This window comes from Hylobates moloch, unplaced genomic scaffold, assembly GCF_009828535.3.
Source record: "Hylobates moloch isolate HMO894 unplaced genomic scaffold, HMol_V3 SCAFFOLD_2, whole genome shotgun sequence".
Classification (NCBI taxonomy): Eukaryota; Metazoa; Chordata; class Mammalia; order Primates; family Hylobatidae; genus Hylobates; species Hylobates moloch.
Window position 1 is genome coordinate 122106039 of NW_026652277.1, and position 20713 is coordinate 122126751.

Consider the following 20713-nt stretch of genomic DNA (forward strand, 5'->3'; position numbering starts at 1 on the left):
CTAAGCCAAAATAGGCTCTGAGACTCCAGGGCAGCCACGTGGTAGAAGATGATGTATGGACAGAAAAAGGAAAGTGACATACAGAAAATGGAAGTGAGGTACAGAAACAGCTGGATTGGTTACAGCTCAGCATTTACCTTATTAGAACATGGTTGGAACAGTTGGCTACATTTGATTGGCCAAAACTTGGTGATTGGCACAAGTGTAGGCTTCGGTCTATTTACAGCTCCACTTGATACAGTTCACAATATAGAGAAACCTTTAGACTAAACTTAACATATGTAAGGAGGCAGCTTTAGGCTAAACTTGATTTGACAATATGCGTGCCTTTTTTTTTCTGGATTCTGACCACCTTGAAGATGCAAATTATGTCTTCCTCCTTTCCAAATCTCCAACAGCTAGAGTGTAGCCCATCATTCGTACTTCATGCTTACTGATTTAATTGGTTAGTTATTCCATCCATCTTTCCCATCATGTTGCCTCCCATAATATCTATCTAACTTCAGTCTTTACAAAGAGAAGTTAATATGAATTCACATAAATGTTTGAGTTTCGTGAATCATTCTTTATATTATAAATATAGCTTCTAATGTGGCTGTCTTGCAAGGTCAGGAGCAGGTGAAAGAAGCAATGGAAGGAGATGGTCTTTGGATCATCATCAAGGTATTAACTGTGTGACTATAACCAGGAAGCCTGGACACAATTCAAAAAAGCTACACTTCAGATGTAAGCTGTACGGCCAGCCACTGATGCCACCCACAGAGTTACAAAGGGTCAGACATGCTATTCTTCTGCCTTCTGTTTTTCTTATCTTGAACTCTGTGGCCCATCTTCTGATTCCCTGGCATTGACGGGATAGTGGGGCTGATGGTTATATCTAGACTTCAGATTCACTACAGCTTTCTCCAGAGAACACAGGTAAGGACTACCTGTAAAGGGAGAAGGAACATCCACCTACAGTCTTGAAACAGTCACTGACAAAGTTAGTGGCCACATTGCCTCTTTTCACTGAGCATCTTAGAAGAAAGGTTATGAGCCCTATATAAAATAAAGTATACAAATGTGCCCCACCTACATGGCTGAATTATAAAAATTATAGTCTCATAAGGTAAAAATGATTTAATTATTTTTGTTATTATAACTTCCTGTATCCCTAATATAATGTCCTACATGCTATGTATCCTGAGTGACAATACAAATAAATACTTTCACTTGTATTTATCTGTTATTACCTCACATCCCACTGAGGCAGACACGGCAGTGTTCTTTATATTTGGGAACTTTGGCACTGAAATGTGAAAAAACTCCTCCCGTTTTGGGTAACCCCCACGGTTACACGGCCAAAATATAGATCATAAAATACTTGGATGGGTGAAATTTAAACTTTTTTAAACTGGATCGGCTCCAGGGCATCCATGAATACATTGAAGTTTATACAAAACTTGTTCCTAAGTGCAGTTCTTTTTTTTTCCCTGGCTAAAAATTCTGTTTTATCAGATTCTAAAAAGAAACTCTGGCACACCAGCATGGCACATGGACACATGTGTAACAAACCTGCACATTGTGCACATGTACCCTAAAACTTAAAGTATAATAATAATAATAATAATAAAAAGAAACTCTGCCCCTCAAAATTAAAAGCCAAAAGAATTATCACATCATAAAGGAGATTTTGCATTCATTCCTACAGTCAAATGTTTTCCAAGGTTTCCTCACATAAAAGTATCTCTTTTGCCGCAAGAAGAATACAAGGCAAATGTGACAGTTTCACCTTCCCCAGAGATTTACAGCCTAGTACAAGCAAAAGAAACACACAAAAATGACCACAAACAAGGCAATAAATAGGCTTTATGTGAGTGGCACAAACAAATGCCCCATGAAATTTTAGAACATGGACATCTCTTTTGTTTAAGTACTCAAGAAAGTAAGAAGTGGCATTCAAGCCAAGCCTCGACATTGTATACGGTATCTACAAAGAGAGTGAGGACAGATGAGTGCCATTTAGACTCTAAGAATGGAATAACCAAAGCAGGGAGATTGGAAAAATAACTTTGAAAATTAAAAAGATCTTGGAAGAAATTCGACAGCTTTCTTGGCATGTCAGTAGAATATGTTTGGGACTATAGGTGGTAGATTTGAATATGAGGGAAAAATTTTGGACCTTAATATGTAAAACAAGAGAAGTGATGAAAAGTCTTAGGGCCAGAAAGCAGCATTACCAAATAATACTTTAGGAGTAATATTCATCAGCAAGTATGTAGAATGTATTGTTGAGAGGAGGGAGGTCTAGAGGAAAAAAGATCAGTTCAAGTTCAGAGAAATACCAACAGAAACTATTGCTGTTTCTATTAACAGAAAGGGATGGATAAAGGGGGAGGTGATGAGCAAGAAATTAACAAGACCATTACTCAAGAGGTCTCTGCCATAAAATGGGAATAACAATGGGTAGTTACTTTATAATTTAAGTATTTAATTAAGACAATCCACGTAAAATTTTAGAAAGCTATCTGGCACATAGTAATAGTAAAATAAACATCAACTAATTGTTATTGCTATTGGATACAAGAGAGACAAGGAGAAACCAAAAAATACTGAAATTGCAGCCAATTTATCTGAGATACTTATAGGAACATTAAGAAAAACAAAAATAAAAAGAGAGATCAAAAGGAGGAGCAGGTTTAAGGCAAAGGGGAAGAATTAAATGTGGAGATTATAAAACTGGTTATAGAAATAGGGCATTGATATGGAAATAGCTGACAATAAAAAGCAAGACACTGCATAATAGGTCCTGAGAGAAGTCATGGATTTCAGACTTATCCACCTAAAAACAATAGCAACCTATGGGAATGGGTGGAATTTATAAAGAGAGAGAATAGGAGGTAAAGAGATAGAACGAAAGGTCAGAGCCTTGAATGCATGTGTTTAGCGAATAAAAGACCTGCAGATAGATAAAGAGGACACTTAGCTAGGAGCAGAAACAGAATCATCCTGCTTTCAGAAAGCCAAAGAAGCAGAATTTATCTAATTGAAGATGAAAGGAATTTCCAAAACCTCTAAGCAGGTTAAAGAAAAAGTCAATGAATGTGATGATGCAGAGATGACTTAATATAATGCTTCCTCAGGAGATTGGCAGAGAGGGCACCCCTAGCAGGAAGCAGTGGACAGATCTGACCTGGAGAAAGTGGACTGGCTTAAGGACCAGGAAATGTGAAGCCAAGTTTGATGTGAGGCAGTGCTCAAATGTAAAACCAAACAAAAAGCCAGACAGCTATCCCAACCAAGGTAGCAAGCCCAAGAGTTTAGTCTTAGGCAGAATCAGAAAACTAACAAACAAAAAGAAGTTGTGGAATAGAAAACCTGAAGCAAAATGAAAGCAGTTTAGTTTACTGATTCAGATCACTATTTAAATCTAGAGTCAGACTGGACCCTGCAGCCTATTAGTTTTGTAAGCTAAACGATGTTCAATATCTCTGTGTGTTTAACTCCCACTATGGGGGAAATAATAGAACCTACTGCACAGGGTTGTTGTGTTAAGTAAATGTGATAATGCATGTAAAGCACTCAGTGCGATATCTGGCACAAAATAAATGCTCAAAAAAATGTTATCAATTGTTACTGACAATGGGTAAGAAACAGAGTTTAGAAAGGTTTTCTAATCGACTAGGCAAAAAATTGCAGATGCTTTTTGTTGTTGTTGTTGTTTTATTATATTTTATTTTATTTTATGATTATTATACTTTAAGTTTTAGGGTACATGTGCACAATATGCAGGTTAGTTACATATGTATACATGTGCCATGTTGGTGGCTGCACCCATTAACTCGTCATTTAGCACTAGGTATATCTCCTAATGCTATCCCTCCCCCCTCCCCCCACCCCACAACAGTCCCCAGAGCGTGATGTTCCCCTTCCTGTGTCCATGTGTTCTCATTGTTCAATTCCCACCTATGAGTGAGAACATGCGGTGTTTGGTTTTTTGTCCTTGCGATAGTTTACCGAGAATGATGATTTCCAGTTTCATCCATGTCCCTACAAAGGATATGAACTCATCATTTTTTATGGCTGCATAGTATTCATGCTTTTTAGTAGAAACCCAAAAGCTAAGACCTAGAGAGGCTACCTAAGGAATTAGATTCACTCAACCTGTTTGAGGAAGACCTTAAATATCAGTGTGACACGTGCCCAAAATCCTATAGGCAACAGAAGGCTATTTACATTGTTTTATTAGTATAATGACATGATTAAAATATATTTAAGAGATCAACCTTTAAGTGACATACAAAATGGTTTGGAGAAAGAAAATCTTGTTAAATTCACTTTGCATTACTAATTTTAAAAAGCACAGTGTGGTTATTTCAAGTGTCTGGACACTTGTTCCTGAGTACTGACTCCCCATGTGCTATCTCTGTTGTGTGTCACTAAGCCCCCTTCCACTGGGTATATGTTGAAACAATTCTTTCCTTTGTTTCCAGTCTCGATGTGAAACAAAAAGTTAGAATCTTCAGTATGTTATCAAAAAGATTTGAAATGGCTAAATCGTTGAATCACAGAAAAATGAGAGAATGATTGTACATCTTAAAATTGTCACAGACATATCCACTTTACTTAACTCCAGTATATTTAAAGCCAGCATATTGTGCATAAGGGATGGGAACAAAGCACATATAAGACATTGTTGAATTCCAGAAATGATAAGTACATCCTACAAGTGAAACCCCAGCCTGCAACCCCGTTCTTTCTCTTCCCTGTATGTCTAGAGGCTCGCCACATGCCAGGAATCCTGCAGGCCAGTCTCACATTTGCTAAAAGTAATTGCTATTTTCTATGTCTGCTCAGGCATGATGCTCTGAAATAAAGTACAAAGCATAGCAACTTCAATTAACAAATACAACTACCATATTATTCAATTCTACACAGATTCATTTTTACCCCAAGGATATTACAAAACATCACAAAGCTGAATATTATTCCTGTAACATCTGTCATCAAAACCAAAATCATATAGTTAGATCTACATAAATCATAGCAAACCTGCCATCCCACAGCAAGAGTCAAGCATCCACGTTATGCCATGGCTTTCAAAATATTGAGATAATTGGTGTGTAGGCTTGTTTTCTCATTTCATCACTGAGGTTTCACTTCAGAACAATACCACATGATGAGTCCACTTTTTTTGATGCTAAAATGTGAATACTGTTTTCATAATTTAGTATGCAGCGTGCTGGTCCAAATCGACATGTTTGTAAGGGATTCCATCATGTCAAACAGAGGAGAAGGGAAAATCTGACAGCAGGCATTTGTTGGATACGGACAAAGCTCTGCTGGAGCCTGCTTTCACTGAACAGTCCCTGAAGCACAAAAAAACTTATCCCACTTTTATAAAGCCATGCATGCATGAAACTGAGGATAGAATTTCAAGTAGAAATTGATGACTTAGTAAAAATGCATATCATTTTTCTACATAAAAGAGAAATGGAAGGCATACCAAGAAAACATTGTTCCTGAGTAAGGTGATTAAAAATTCAAGTGTCACACTTTGAAGTCAAAATTCCACAAAGCTCATGAAATCTGTTTAGGTAGACATCTTCAATACAGAGAATCATACAGGAGAATTAAGCAGCAGCATTTTGGACGTGCTGTGGTTTCTTCCATTTGTGCACATTTAATACAGAAAAACCACTAAAGCAGAGTGGAAAGAAGATTTACTTGGCAGATTAGAAAATACATGTGCTTTTTAAAGGACAGCAGCTCCAACTATTTTAAATGGAAACACTGTCTTAAGGACCATGTTTTTGCTTTTTTATTAATACTTAATAATTTGATGGTTGGATAACTAGACCTTCTATGTTTTTAAAGTCACATTTCTTAAAAAACCATTATTGAACCCTGTAAAAATATTGGCATGTTTATAACTGAAGCTAGCACCAAAAAAATTCAAAGGAAATAAGACCAACTTACCATGAGATGAAGATACTCTTCACAGATTTCAGTAACAAAAGGGGCTCACATTAAATTCTGTTTTTAGCTATTTCAATAATTGGATTACTTATTGGACCATACAATTTCATTGCCCTGCAATTGTCCTGTGTGGGTTATGGGCTTAGAGAAGAGATTGTTAAGAGTGAGGACTTTGGAGTTGGTCTGCCTGGAATCAAATCCCAACTTTACTACATACTATGTGACCTTGGGCATGTCACTTATCAACCTAAGCCTTTATTTCTTTATTGGTAAAATTCAGTTAATAACGGTGTCTACATCCTAGAGTTGTAATGAGGATTAAGTTCATATATAAGGAGGGCTGCGTACATGGGAAACACTACATAACTATTACTTTTTATTCTTCTACTTGAAGGCTGTAGTCACTATTTCTGTTCTCTCCTTTAGCCATCTGTCTTTTCTGCTGTTCCACATTCTTACTCTTTTGCTCAAATCTTATATTCATTATTAAAAACAGTTCTATAATTTTAGAGAGCCCCCCTTGATGGTGGCTCATCTTGGAGTAAAGGGAGTTAAATATTTGTTATTCTAAATATTCTGCAGGCATGTCTCATAATGATGTATTTTAGCTCACTGAGGTGAATGTGTAAGAAAATATTTCATGAAATGGATGCTATATCACACTGGAGAATAATACCACCCTGAAGTAGACCATTGGCAATGTAGAGATGTATGATAGATGTTGTTCTCAAAAAGTTCATCATACAGTGGGAAAGGCACACTAGTAAACAATTGCCACACAAGCAAATGTTTATGCCTGTAATGTGGGAGGACACCGAGTAGCAGTGCCCATCACAGACTGAGGCAGAGTAGGGGGAGAAAAAGGTTCTTGGAGGAACAAAAGAAGACCAGAACAATGTACTCAGAGATAAGAAAAGTGGTGGAGGAGAGGGATTTTGTCAGGCATTGGAGAACTGAGTTTATAGAATGGCTAAAACTTGCAGACCTGGGAGTATTAACACTTAAAAGTATGCTAAAGAGAAAAAGTCATAATAAGGGAAAGATGGTAGACACAGGAGAGAAAGGATACTAGAAGGAGCAAGGTTCCCAAATAAAGGAATGTAACTCAAAAGTGGAATTACCTTTTTCCCCAAGTACATGGGAAGGAGGGGTATTGGAGATGAATCCAGAAATAGCAACATTGAGTGGATCTTTCAGAGTGAGGTGATGTAAAGACAGTTTCTGCCTGATGGTCTCCATCTTCTCTGTGAGGAAGGAGATGAGATCATCTACAAGAATGGGGCAAGAGGTGGGGGAAGGAATGGCAGGTCAGGGGTTAAAAAGAGAAGTAAGAGTTGGAAATGGTTGTGGAGGGGAATGACAGAGGGAGCTTTTTTGAAACATAAGCAGAGCCTGCCGATAGTTAGAGACTCAATTTTTGTGTGATTTGCATGTAGTGAAATGGTGGTTTTTCTGGTAGTACACTACAACCAAGACGTTTGGATTAGATGAAGGGAATGTTTGGCTTTCTCCAGCTTTGGTGTTTTTCTAGGTAAAAGTGAGAGAAGGTTAAAGGGCTAATAAGATAGGCTACAATACAAGAATAGTTTAATAAATAATATGACAATAAACAATCTATATAGTACTTAAGTAAATAAGCAAATCCCTCTGACCTCCTTCCATCTTTTATTGTGGTAAGAACACTAAACGTGATATATACCTCTTAATTTTTTTTTTGAGACGGAGTTTTGCCCTTGTTGCCCAGGCTGGAGTGCAGTGGCACGATCTTGGCTCACACTGCAACCTCCACCTCTCGAGTTCAAGCAATTCTCCTGCCTCAGCCTTCTAAGTAGCTGAGATTACAGGCACCCACCACCATGCCCGGCTAATTTTTTTTCTTTTATTTTTAGTAGAGACGGGGTTTCACCATGTTTTTCAAGCTGGTCTCAAACTCCTGACCTCAGGTGATCCACTCGCCCTGGCTTCCCAAAGTGCTGGGGATTACAGGCGTGAGCCACTGCACCCAGCCTACCTCTTAAATGTTTAAGTGTACAATACGTTATGGTTAACTATCGGCACAATGTTTTAAAGAAAATCTCTAGAACCTATTCACATTGTATAACTGAAAGTGTATATTCAAAACAGCACGCCATGTTCTTTTAAACTTTTTTTTTTTTTTTTGGCTAGGCATGGTGGCCCATGCCTGTAAGGATCACTTTAAACCAGGAGTTCAAGACTAGCCTGGGAAACATAGTGAGACCCTGTCACTACAAAACAAGGACAAAATTCAAAAAAATTAGCCAGGCATGGTGGCATGCACCTGTTAGTCTTAGCTACCTGGGAGGCTGAGGAGGGAGCATCACTTGAGCCCAAGAATTTTAAGTTGCAGGCTACAGTGAGCTATGATCGCACCACTGCACTCCAGCCTGGGCAACCAAGGGAGACCTCGGCTTTAAAAATAAAATTAAGACTATAGGAAAATTTAGTCTTTCTGATAATTTAATCACCTCAACATTTCTCCATGATAAAAGTATCTATCAACCTATTAAAAACATTATTTAAGTAGGGTGGCCATAAACTGAGACACTTTTGAGAGTAAAGTGATGTGTCGTTAGTAATTACACCAGTACAATAGACATAAGCTGGGACTGTCCCAGGTAATTTGAGATGTCAGGTTACTCTACACTTAGTGACTTTAAAAAAATAAAATAAAACATTTTTGAGGGAGACAGGAAGGGAAAGGAAGGTCCAGAAAGGAGAGACTGAAAACTTCAAGAAAAATTTAGCCTATTTTACAAGTTTGTTTAGAACCAATTCTATTAGTAATGCCCTCTATAGCAATAACCTTCAGCAAGTTAATATCTCACGTAAATTAAAATCTTTCACAATTCTGTGTAAATAAAATACCTTAATAGTTTCCAAGGTATTGAATAGGTTGAGTCAGTTCAGATTCTTCATTTTCAGGCAAAAGAAACAGACCCAGTTATCTCAAAGAAATTTTAAATGGGAGAGAAATTTTTTCTCTAGCTTCAAGAAGAGCAAGTATCAGCACATCTCCAAGAATTTCTGCGGCAGAAATTCATGGAGACGGTGCCATCAAGTGATTTAGTTCCCACTCCTTCCATCCTTCCTTCTCTTTCTCAAGGCTCAGTTCCTATGTGAGGAAGATTATGTTTGTCTCTACTTGGGGCAACTATCTACTGCTGTGATCAAGGGAGTAAAGTCATGGATGGAAAGCCTACCAGAGAAAATGCTGAGCAAATGAAGCCCTGAGATCCACAACATCCTATAAATAGTCCTTATTAAATGAGTAAATCATATATGGAGTGTTAATTTGCACTTCCATCCTACAATCACTGGACAATACTATTTCTCTATTTCAACTTCTGGGGCTCCAAACCTCAAAATGGCTGTACTTCAGTCAGAGCCTCTTTGATTGATAAGATATGCATCACAATACAACTCAGACACTTGAAGATTTCTGTCTTTAGCAAACATAGAAGCCAGATTCGGGAAATCTTCATGCATAACATATTTAAAACAGTTGTTCTTAGAAGTATGTGTTCAAACAATCTTCCAGATTGACACACTTCTCCTTGGAAAAGATGTCCAATTCCTTTTAATGTTAACTAAATGAATTGCAAATGCTAGATAATACAAAAATAAATCTGGTGGTAATGGTGGGAAAAGCCAATGAGAAGACTTCATTCACCAGTGCTATGATTTAAATATGTCTGCCAAATTTAATGTGTTGGAAACTTAATCTCCAGATTATAGGTTGATAGTGTTTGGAGGTTGGACCTTTGGGAGGTAATTAGGATTAGATAAGGTCATTGGCCTGGAGCCCTCATTATGGGACTGGTAGCTTTGTAAGAAGAGGAACAGAGAGCTGAACCAGCATACTCTTGTTCTCTCACCATGTGATGTCCACCGTCATGTTATGACTCAGCAAAAGGGCTCTCACCAAATGCTGGAGCCATGCTTTTAAACTTTCTAGCCTCCTTAACAGTAAAAAATAAACTTGCTTACCTTTTTTGTAAATTGCCTAGTCTCTGATATTCACTTATAGCAAAAGAAAATGAACTAGGGCAACTGGAACTTGGGTTAGAGCTATCTGCTTTTTATCATTACAGTCAATATTCAAATACCTAATCTGTTCCTAAAAGTCAGTTAGAGATGACAGCCAACGATACCTTTTTCAATGTCAAAGAAGACCACTGAAGCTGTTCTTATAAAGATTTTTCCTAAATTCATTTTTACTCTAAAATGGTGACTTGTCAGTAATTAAAATTTAAAACTTCGAAATATAAAATTGTACCTCCACTTTAGTTACTAAACATATTTGAAACTCAATTACCCATAGCATCATTTTGTAATCAGCCATTTGCATCTGCAATAAATTAAGATAAGGTCTCTGCACCATTTATTTCAATGTGTGTGCATACATTCAATTCTTGTTGACTTATTGCTTGCTTCTTGTAGCATACTTTCTCTTACATGGAAATAAAAAGAACTCCATGCCTACAGCATTAAGTCAGTTGGAGATCTGTTCAGGAAAGTGAAAGAGTTTTAAAATGCACGATGCCCAGAATCGGGGTTAAGTAAGATTGGGCCATGTGCTGGGAGATGTTAGTGTTATGACCCGAGGATTTGGGGCTCCAGAGAAATACCCAGGTCCAATTTCTAGCAGGCTAAAGAGTAACATTAGCATTGATCGTAGCAGTGGCTGCAAGCCTTCTGCCCTGCCTTGTAGCTAGAAATTAGGTCCTAGCTGGCAATACCAGGTATAAAGAAAAATAGAAATGAAGAAACAATACAGAATGCTGATTTAACCTATTGAACAACTAAAAATACATCAAAGGCTTGAGCATTTGTTTGGATGTGAAGCTTGAATAATTCTTAGAGCCTGCAAATATGTCCTAAAAAAAAAGTGTCATGAGAATAGGATTTCTTATGTGTTTTCTGGTACTCAATTGATTGTTGTTCTCAAATATCACCAGAGTATCTATCTTTAAGTGACTGGGTATTTCATTCTGTATAATACAATAAGAAACTTAAGAAAAACAAATTGGGAAAAAAAGTGAGAAATGTTAAAACTCTGCTGAGTTTCCATTAAGAACAATTTGCATTTACAATTTAAACTGTTCACAGGTTGAACAAATGCATCCCTTAAGATTCAAAATACTTCCCTTTATATACTTTCCTTTCTTCTCCCATCTTTTTTCTTCTTCCTTCTCCCACCATCTTTTAAATGAAAACATTATCATACAGTATTATCAGTTTCTCTTTACTCCAATACTCTGAGGTGATACAGGATTTTTTCCTCTGGAATGTTTTTCTCTAGACCACTGAGGAGTATATAAAGCAAAGAGAGATACCTTTTATATGCTGTAAGTAAAGTAAATAAAGTACGTAGGGTCAAATAGAGATGCTTGCAAGACTCTTAACAAAGACTCCAAAAAACTGGATTCAAACTCCCGGTTCATGACTTACTATGTGTGTGAGCTTGAATAGGTCAATTTCTCTTCATTGCTCAGTTCTCTCATTTGTAGAAATGTAGTAATAATAATGTCACAAATTGTGTTTTTTAACAGAGGTTAAAATTTTTAAACTATCTTTGTAAGTATATATAAAATTTGAGTGCTATAAAAATGGCAACCACAATTGGATTATATTAATTATAATTAAAACCAGGAAAGCACTGTGAATGAGGCCAGACCTAAGTTAATACATGTCAGTGGTGGAACGACAAGTTTAACACTCATTATCATCAAATATGCTGGGTGACAGTGCATATATAAGCAGATGCTACTCTGCACACGTCTTAGTTAGCCTTTTGTACAACGCTCATATGTCAGATATTCTTTTAAATGCTCAATAAACAAGAGATATGGACACAGTCTAGCCCTCAATGAAGAACTCAATAGGTAATCTGACAGTTTAATGGACGAGTTCAATAGGTAACTTTATTAAGACTATGCACTTTACTGATGCTATTAGGGATGCCTACGTAGGAACAATGAGAACACTGAAGAGCAGCATCAAACCCAGTCTAGGGGAGGAAAAGGAAAATTATAGAGGTTCTTTGAAAGAGACAGCACCTTCCTTGCAAAAAGAATGGGCAGAGCAGTCAAGCAAAAGCCAAGAGACAGTGGGAGTGAAGGGAATAACCAGATACTTCCAGGTCTCAACACTGTTGGAAATAAGAGAGGATAGGAAGAGCAAGGAAGTGGGCCTATAAAGGTTAGCAGGAGTCAAATCATAAAGGGCACTTTATGTCATGTTAAGACATTACAATTTTATTCTTGAAAGCAATAGAGAGTTGTTAAATAATTCTAAGCAGAGGAGAATCATAATAAGATTTGCTTTTTCTAAAGGTGTGGTAACACTGTGGAAAACCAGAGGAAGGTATATCAGAGATTTATTGCAATGGCCAAAAAAAGAGATAGGAGAAACTAATTCAGGGCATATGGTATATGGGATAGAAATAAATGAATAAATTGGAGAAAGATCTGCAAGCAAGGAGGATGCAGATTTTGCGACGGATTCAACATGAGAGAAGGGCAAGAGGAAAGATTCAAGAATGATTCCCAGAGAGCTACTTAACTGACTTAATTGGTGGTGGCATAATCTGTGGGGCATGAAATGTAGAAAGAAGAACAGTACTGTTAGAGGGAGGGGCACTTTGCCTGGGGACTCTGGTGAAGAAAGGCAGAAGAAGATGAAGTACAGTTTAAAATATCATTAATTTGTGGTGGACACCTGAGCACAAATGTCTATTAGGTGAATCTGGAGCTCAGAAGGAAGATTTGATTTGAAGATTCAGGGGTCATCACAGTTAAAAATAGTAGAAGAAATTACGGTAATAGATAAGGCAGCAGAGTACAGCGAGAAGGGGAAAAGGTAATCAACATTAGATAAAGTAAATTATACCAAAGTAGAGAAAAAAAAGATGGGTAATATCAGCAAGATAACGTCTGAGACAATCTAAAGAAGATGTATGTATTATGTATTTCAGTCTTATCAGCTCAATGAAAATCTATATTGAGAAGTTTTTGCTGAATTATAAAGCCCTCAATAAAATTATACTACCAGGAACAAGAATAATAATCCAGAGCCCAGCATGATGTATAAAAAGAATACTAGAATGAAGGCCACAGATAGCTACAAATTAGAATTATCTCTACCTCTAGCTATGTAATCTGGAACTCATTAAGTTATTCATCTTCAAAAAAAAGGGAATTCAACTGAACAATCCAAGTTCCTTTCCTACTGCAATAATCCTGATTCTACAATGCCATGCTTTACTTTCGGAGTAATTCACAATCCCTTGCCCCATCAATTATATAGCTATTCAATGCTTCCTGCATTCAATCATTAAACAAATACTTATTCAGCACCAATTACATTCTAGGCATTCTTCAAAGTGCACAGAATAGAGCAATGAACAAAACAGTCAAAGTTTTTGTTACCAAGAACTAGTGAGATTGTTGTTGTTGTTGATTTGTTTTTGTTTTTATGCAATCAAAGCTAAGCTCTTATTAACTTGAAATAGGATGCTATCAGTGTAAGATATTCTTCACAATCCTCATAGTAACCACAAGGTAAAAATCCTTAGTGTAAACACAAAACAAAAATGGAAAAGATTCAAAGCATACCACTATGGAAAACCATAAGGCCACAAAGAAATACAGGAGAGAAGAAAGAAAATATCTACAAAACAATCAAAAAACAACTAACACAATGGCAATAGTAAGTCTTTACCTATTAATTATTACCTTGAATGTAAATGAATTAAATTCTCCAGTAACAATATATAGAATGACTAAAAGAATTTTTATAAGACCTAAATGTTTGCTGCCCCCAAGAGAATAACCTCAGTCTTAAGAACACACATAGACCAAAAGTGATGGAAAGGAAAAAGCTATTCCATGTAAATGTAACCAAAGGAGACCAGGTATAGCGAAAATTGTATCACACAAAATAGAGTTTAAGTCAAAAACTATAAAAAGAAACAAAGGGGGGGGTGGAGCCAAGATGGCCGAATAGGAACAGCTCCAGCCTACAGCTCGGAAGATGGGTGATTTCTGCATTTCCAATTGAGGTACGGGGTTCATCTCACTTGGGAGTGCTGGACAGTGGGTGCAGGACACTGGGTGCAGTGCACCACTCTTGAGCCGAAGCAGGGTGAGGCATCACCTCACCTGGGAAGCGCAAGGGGTCAGGGAATTCCCTTTCCTAGTCAAAGAAAGGGGTGACAGATGGCACCTGGAAAATTGGGTCACTCCCACCCTAATACTGTGCCTTTCCAACGGGCTCAACAAACGGCACACCAGGAGATTATAACCTGCACCTTGTTCGGAGGGTCCTACGCCCACGGAGCCTCACTCATTGCTAGCACAGCAGTCTGAGATCAAACTGCAAGGCGGCAGTAAGGATGGGGGAGGGACACCCACCATTGCCAAGGCTTGAGTAGGTAAACAAAGCAGCCGGAAAGCTCGAACTGGGTGGATCCCACCACAGCTCAAGGAGGCCTGCCTGCCTCTGTAGGCTCCACCTCTGGGGGCAGGGCACAGACAAACAAAAGGCAGCAGTAACCTTGGCCAACTTAAATGTCCCTGTCTGACAGCTTTGAAGAGAGTAGTGGTTCTCCCAGCATTTAATGACCCCTGAGGAACTCAGAGTCCAGTGGAAAGGACAGTTGGGAGAGCTCCTCTGTTCTGCTCACCCCTGCAACAATCTGCTGACCATTAAACTGTTGTGGATCCCCTTCACCGTCAAGACACAGGGCAAACTATCAGTGGCATTTGGGAACTTTCCAGGAACAGAGAACCAGGTGGCATGGCCAGCTCACATAGGCAAGCCCACACTCCTCTCAGAACTGACCTGAAACAATGGGTGCCACAGTGGTTGGGTACCTATGGTGGGCCACTGGCCTGCCTGGGGAATCTCTGCCCTCAGTCACATCACCAGATTTCCCACAAACATACTCCCCAAGCTGCTCTAACTTGTGGAAGCACAGAGGACGAGTATATCCTCAGGGAGCTGCAGGACTGCTGGAAATACAGCATTTGGTGTGGGCCACTGCTAAGGAAGGGAAGAGTGTGCCCACCAAATCCTCCCTTGGAACAAAGGAATGTGGGGTGGGTGCAGTGCCAATAGCTGAAGGAGGAAGCACGAACAGCTGGGAATGAAAATAGAGAGGGGAATCATCTCCCACCCATCCCTCTGTCCACATTGCGATGCAGCAATGCTTCTCCCCACTGGGGGCCAATGCATTTGCCCCTGAAGAAAGTGTTTTTCATGATTTTGTGGTAGCTCCACCCCTACAGTAAGTGAGCCTGTGCTGCTTGGGCATGCACAAAAGGCGGGGCCCAACTCCCTGTCCCTAAACAGAGCAGCAGCATCTCAGAAACAGGGAACAGTCAAACTGCAGAGTTGTATTCTCTGGACTAGGGGAAGAGGCTCTGTCTCAAGTCTATTTTGGTAGTAGCAGCCAGAAGGTAGTATCCATAGTTCACAGCAGCACTGCAGCCAGAAACCAAAGGACAAAGTCTATATGAACTGAAGGACATGAGCCCTGTGATGGGGGCATGTTAGGGAAATGGATCACATTCCTACCTGCTCAGGATGAGGAGCTAGTGCACCAGGCCCTGCCCCTTTACCTGAAACCTCAATGCACTGCAACACAGCAGGCTCCCCCATTGGACTGGAGCCTGAACTGCACTACCAAATAAAAAACCTACTGTGAGAAGGGCTTAGTGCTAGTGCATAGAATAAGCTTCCTGAGACCTATGCACATCAGCCATGCAGGAGGTAGTGTGTCAGTTCATATATCCATTACATTGCTACAACAAGTAGCATCTGAGAAAGAAACTGCACAGAAGCTATCAACAACCAAAAAACCTATACAGAACCTTGGCCTCCGGAAAGCATCCAGAAATGAAGATGAACAGTCCTACACAACATATACCACAGTCATACCTTTGAGGGAAAAAAATTTTAAGTATCATTCAAATGATAACAAATTAAAAAATAAGACAGCCCCTCAGATGAGAAGTAATCAGTGCAAGAACTACAGCAGTACAAAAACCCAGAGGTCTTGGCCCCTCCAAAGGATTGCACTCATTTTCTAGCAATGGATCCTAACCAAAATGAAAAGTCTGAAATGACGGTTTAAGGATTCAAAATATGGATTGCAAGGAAACTCAGATCAAGAGAAAGTTGAAGTTCAACACAAAGAAACCAGAAAAACAATTCAGAATATAAAAGGCAAGATAATTGTATTTTTAAAAAATAGAACTTCTGGAATTGAAAATTTTACTAAAGGAATTTCAAAATACCATCAGAAACTTTAACAATTCACTGAACCAAGCAGAAGAAAGAATTTTAGAGCTTGAAGACCAGTCCTTTGAATTAACCTAATCAGACAAAAATAAAGAAAAAATAACTTTAAAAACGAACAAAGCTTTTAAGAAATATGGAATTATGTACAGCAACCAAACCTATGATTTATTGGCATTCTAAGGAGAGAAAAAAAAGTAAGCAACCTACAGAAAATATTTAAGAAAATAATTCAGAAAAATTTCCCCAATCTTTCTAGAGAGGTTGACATCCAGATATAAGAAATTCAGAGAACACCTGTAAGATACTATACAAGACTACCATCACTAAGATATATAGTCATCAGACTATCCAAGGTCAATGCAAAATAAAAAATCTTAAAGGCAGCTAGAGAAAGGAGCCAAATTATCTATAAAGGAAATACCATCAGAATAACAGCAGACTCCTCTGTGGAAACCTTAAAAATCAGAAGAGATTAGGGGCCTATTTTTAGCCTCCTTAAAAAAAAAAAAAACAATGCCAATCAAGAATTTTTTGTCCTGTCAAACTAAACTTCACAAAGGAAGGAGAAATAAAGCATTTCCCAAACAAGCAAATGCTAAGGGAATTTGTTACTACCAGACTAGCCCTACAAGAACTGTTCAAAAGAGTTATAAACATGGAAATGAAAGGACAAAACTTGCTACCATAAAAACAAACATAATTACAAAGTTCACATGTCCTATAAAGCAATCACACAATTGAGACTACAAAGCAAATAGCTAACAATACTATGTCAGGAAGAAAATCTCACATATCAAAATTAGCCTTGACTGTAAAGGACCTAAAGGCTCCATTTAAAAGACATAGTGTGGCAAACTGGATTCTATAACACCAAACAAAACAAAAAGACAACCATCTGCTGCCTTCAACACATCCATCTCACATATACTGTCACCCATAGGCTTAAAGTAATGGGATGGAGAAAGCTCTCACATGAAAATGAAAAACAAAAAAAAAAAAGCAAGTGTTTCTATTTTTGTATCTTGTATTAAACGGACTTTAAAACAATAGTAAAGAAAATACAAACAAGGACATTATACAATGATAAAAAGTTCAATTCAACAAGAAGATTAAACTATCCTAAATACATATTCACTGAACATCAGAGCACCTAGATTTATAAAATAAATACTACTAGACCTATGAAAAGAGATAGACAGCCATACAATAATAGTGAGGGACTTCAACACCTCACTGACAGCACTAGATAGGTCACTGAGGCAGAAAACTAGCAAAGAAACTCTGTACTTAAACTGGACTCTTAACTAAGTGGACCTAATAGATGTCTCCAGAATACTCCACCCAACAACCACAGAATACACATTTTTCTCATCTGCACATGGAATATTCTCTAAAGTTCATCACAAGCTTGGTCATAAAGCAAGTCTCAATAAATTTTTAAAAAGTAAAATAATATCAAGCATCTTCTTGGACAGTAGTGGAATAAAATTAGAAATAAATACCAAGATGAACTCTTAAAACCACGTACATACATGTGAATTAAATAACTTGCTCTTGAATGACTTTTGGATGAATAATGAAATTAATGCAAAAATCAAAAAAAAAATTTACAAACAAATGGAAATAAAGATGCAACATATCAAAACCCCTTGGATATAGCAAAAGCAGTGTTAAGAGGAAAGTTTATAATGCTAAATGCCCACATCACAGCGATAGAAAGATCGCAAATTAACAACCTAACATCATACCTAAAGGAGCTAGAAAAACAAAAACAAACTAAACCAAAGCTAGCAGAAGAAAAGAAATAACAAAAACCAGGGAAGAACTAAATAAAACTGAAACCAAAAGCATTATACAAAAAAATCAACAGAAGAAAAAGTTGGTTTTTTTGAAAGAATAAACAAAATTCATAGTTGCCTAGCTAGATTAATCAATAAAAAAGAGAGATTAAATAAGCACAACCAGAAATGACAAAGGTGACATTATGACTGATACCACAGAATTTTTTTTTTAAAGATCCTCAGAGACTACTATGAACATCTCCTCCATACACAAAAACTAGAAAACCTAGAGGAAATGAACACATCCCTGGAAACACACAACCTTCCAAGATTGAATAGAAAGAAATTGAAATCCTGAACAGACCAATAAAAAGTTAAAAATTGAATTAGTATGAAAAAATCTACCAACCAAAAAGAAAGTCTAGGACCAGACAAATTCACAAATTCTACCAGACATACAAAGAATAACTACTACCAATCTTACTGAAACTATTCCAAAAAATTGAGGAGGAAGGATTCTCTCAAACTTATGTTGCAAAACCAGCATCATCCTGATACCAAAATCAGGCAAGGACACAACAACAACAAAAAAGAAAACTGCAGGCCAATATCTCCAATGAACACAGATGCAAAATCCTCAATAAAATGCTAGCAAACAGAATCCAGCAGCATGTCAAAAAGATAATTCATGATTAAGCAGTTTTGTTCCTGGGATGCAAAGATGGTTCAACATACATAAATCAATAAATGTGATTCACTACATAAACAAAATTAAAACCAAAAGCCACATGATCATATCAATAGATAGAGAAAAAGCATTTGATAAACCCAACATCTTTTCATGACAAAAATCCTCAACAAACTAGGCATTGAGGGAACACACCTCAAAATAATAAGACCCACAAATGACAAACCCCTAGGGAACATCAGACTGAATTGGGAAAACTTGAAAGCATTTCCCCAAAGAACTGGAAGAAGACAGAATGTCCACTCTCACCACTTCTATTCAATATGGTACTGGAAGCCATAGCAAGGGTACTAGTGAAAATGAATAAATAAAAGACATCCGAAAAGGAATAGACACAGTCAACTTAACTGTTTGCTGATGACATGATGCTAAACCCTACAACACCCTAAAAATTCCTTCAAAAGACTCCTAGTCCTGATAAATGACTTTGTTATAGTTTTAGGATACAAAATTAATGCATGAAAATAAGTAGCATTTCTATTCAACAACAATGGTGAAGCTAAGAACTAAACCAAGAACTCAATCAAATTTATAATTGCCACAAAAAAATACAATATCTTAGAATACATTTAACCAAGGAGGCAAAAGACCTCTACAAGGAAAACTAAAAAACACTTACGAAATTAATCACAGATGACACAAACGAATGGAAAAACATCACATGTTTGTGGATAGGAGGAATCATTAATGTTAAAATGACTATAATGATCAAAACAATCTACAGGTTCAATGCAATTTCTAACAAATTACTAATGTTATTTTTCACAGAATTAGAAAAAATAATTTTAAAATTCACATGAAACCAGAAGAGCCTGAATAGCCAAGGCAATCCTAAGCAAAAAGAAAAAAGTCAGAAGCATTACATTACCTGACTTCCGTCTATACTACAAGGCTGTAGTATACAAACAACATGGTACCGGTACAAAAAAAGACATATAGAGCAATGGAACAGCATAGAGAACCAAGAAACAAAGCCACACATCTACCACCAACTGGTCTTCAACAAAGTTGACAAAAATTTCCAATAGGGAAATGACACCCTATTTAATAAACGGTGCCAGGAAAACTGGCTAGCCATATGCAGAAGAATGAAACTAGACCCCTACCTCTCACTATACACAAAAATTAACTCAAGATGGATTAAAAACTTAAATGTAAGACCTGAAACGATAAAAACCTTAGAAGAAAATCTAGAAAAACTTCTTCTGGACTTTGGCCTAGGCAAAGAATTTATGACCAAAATCTAGAAAAAGAAATACACCAAAAACAAAAATTGACAAATGGGACTTAATTTAACCAAAAAGTTTCTGCACAACAAAGAAACAATCAACAGGGTAAAAAGACAACCTACAGAGTCTGGGAAAATATTTGCAAACTATGCCTCCAACAAAGGATTAAAATCCAGAATCTATAACAAAATTAAACAAATCAACAAGATTAAAACAAATAACACCAATTAAAAGTGGGCAAAGGACATGAACAGACACTTCTCAAAAGAAGACACGCAAGCAGCCAACAAATAAATGAGAAAATCCTCAACATTACTAATCATCGGAGAAATGTAAATCAAAACCACAATGAGATACCATCTCATACCAGTCAGGATGGCTATTACTACAAATTCAAAAAACAACAGTTGTTGGTGAGAATACGGAGAAAAGGGAATGCTTATACACTGTTGGTGGGAATGTAGGTTAGTTCAACCCTTATGAAAAATAGTATGGAGATTTCTGAAAGAAATAAAATATACCCAACAATCTGAGTACTTGGTAGCTACCTAAAGGAAAAGAAATTGCTATATAAAAAGACACTTGCACTCATATTTTTATCACAGCACAGGACTATTAACAATAACAAAGTCATGGAATCAACCTAAGTGTTCACCAATAATGACTTGGGT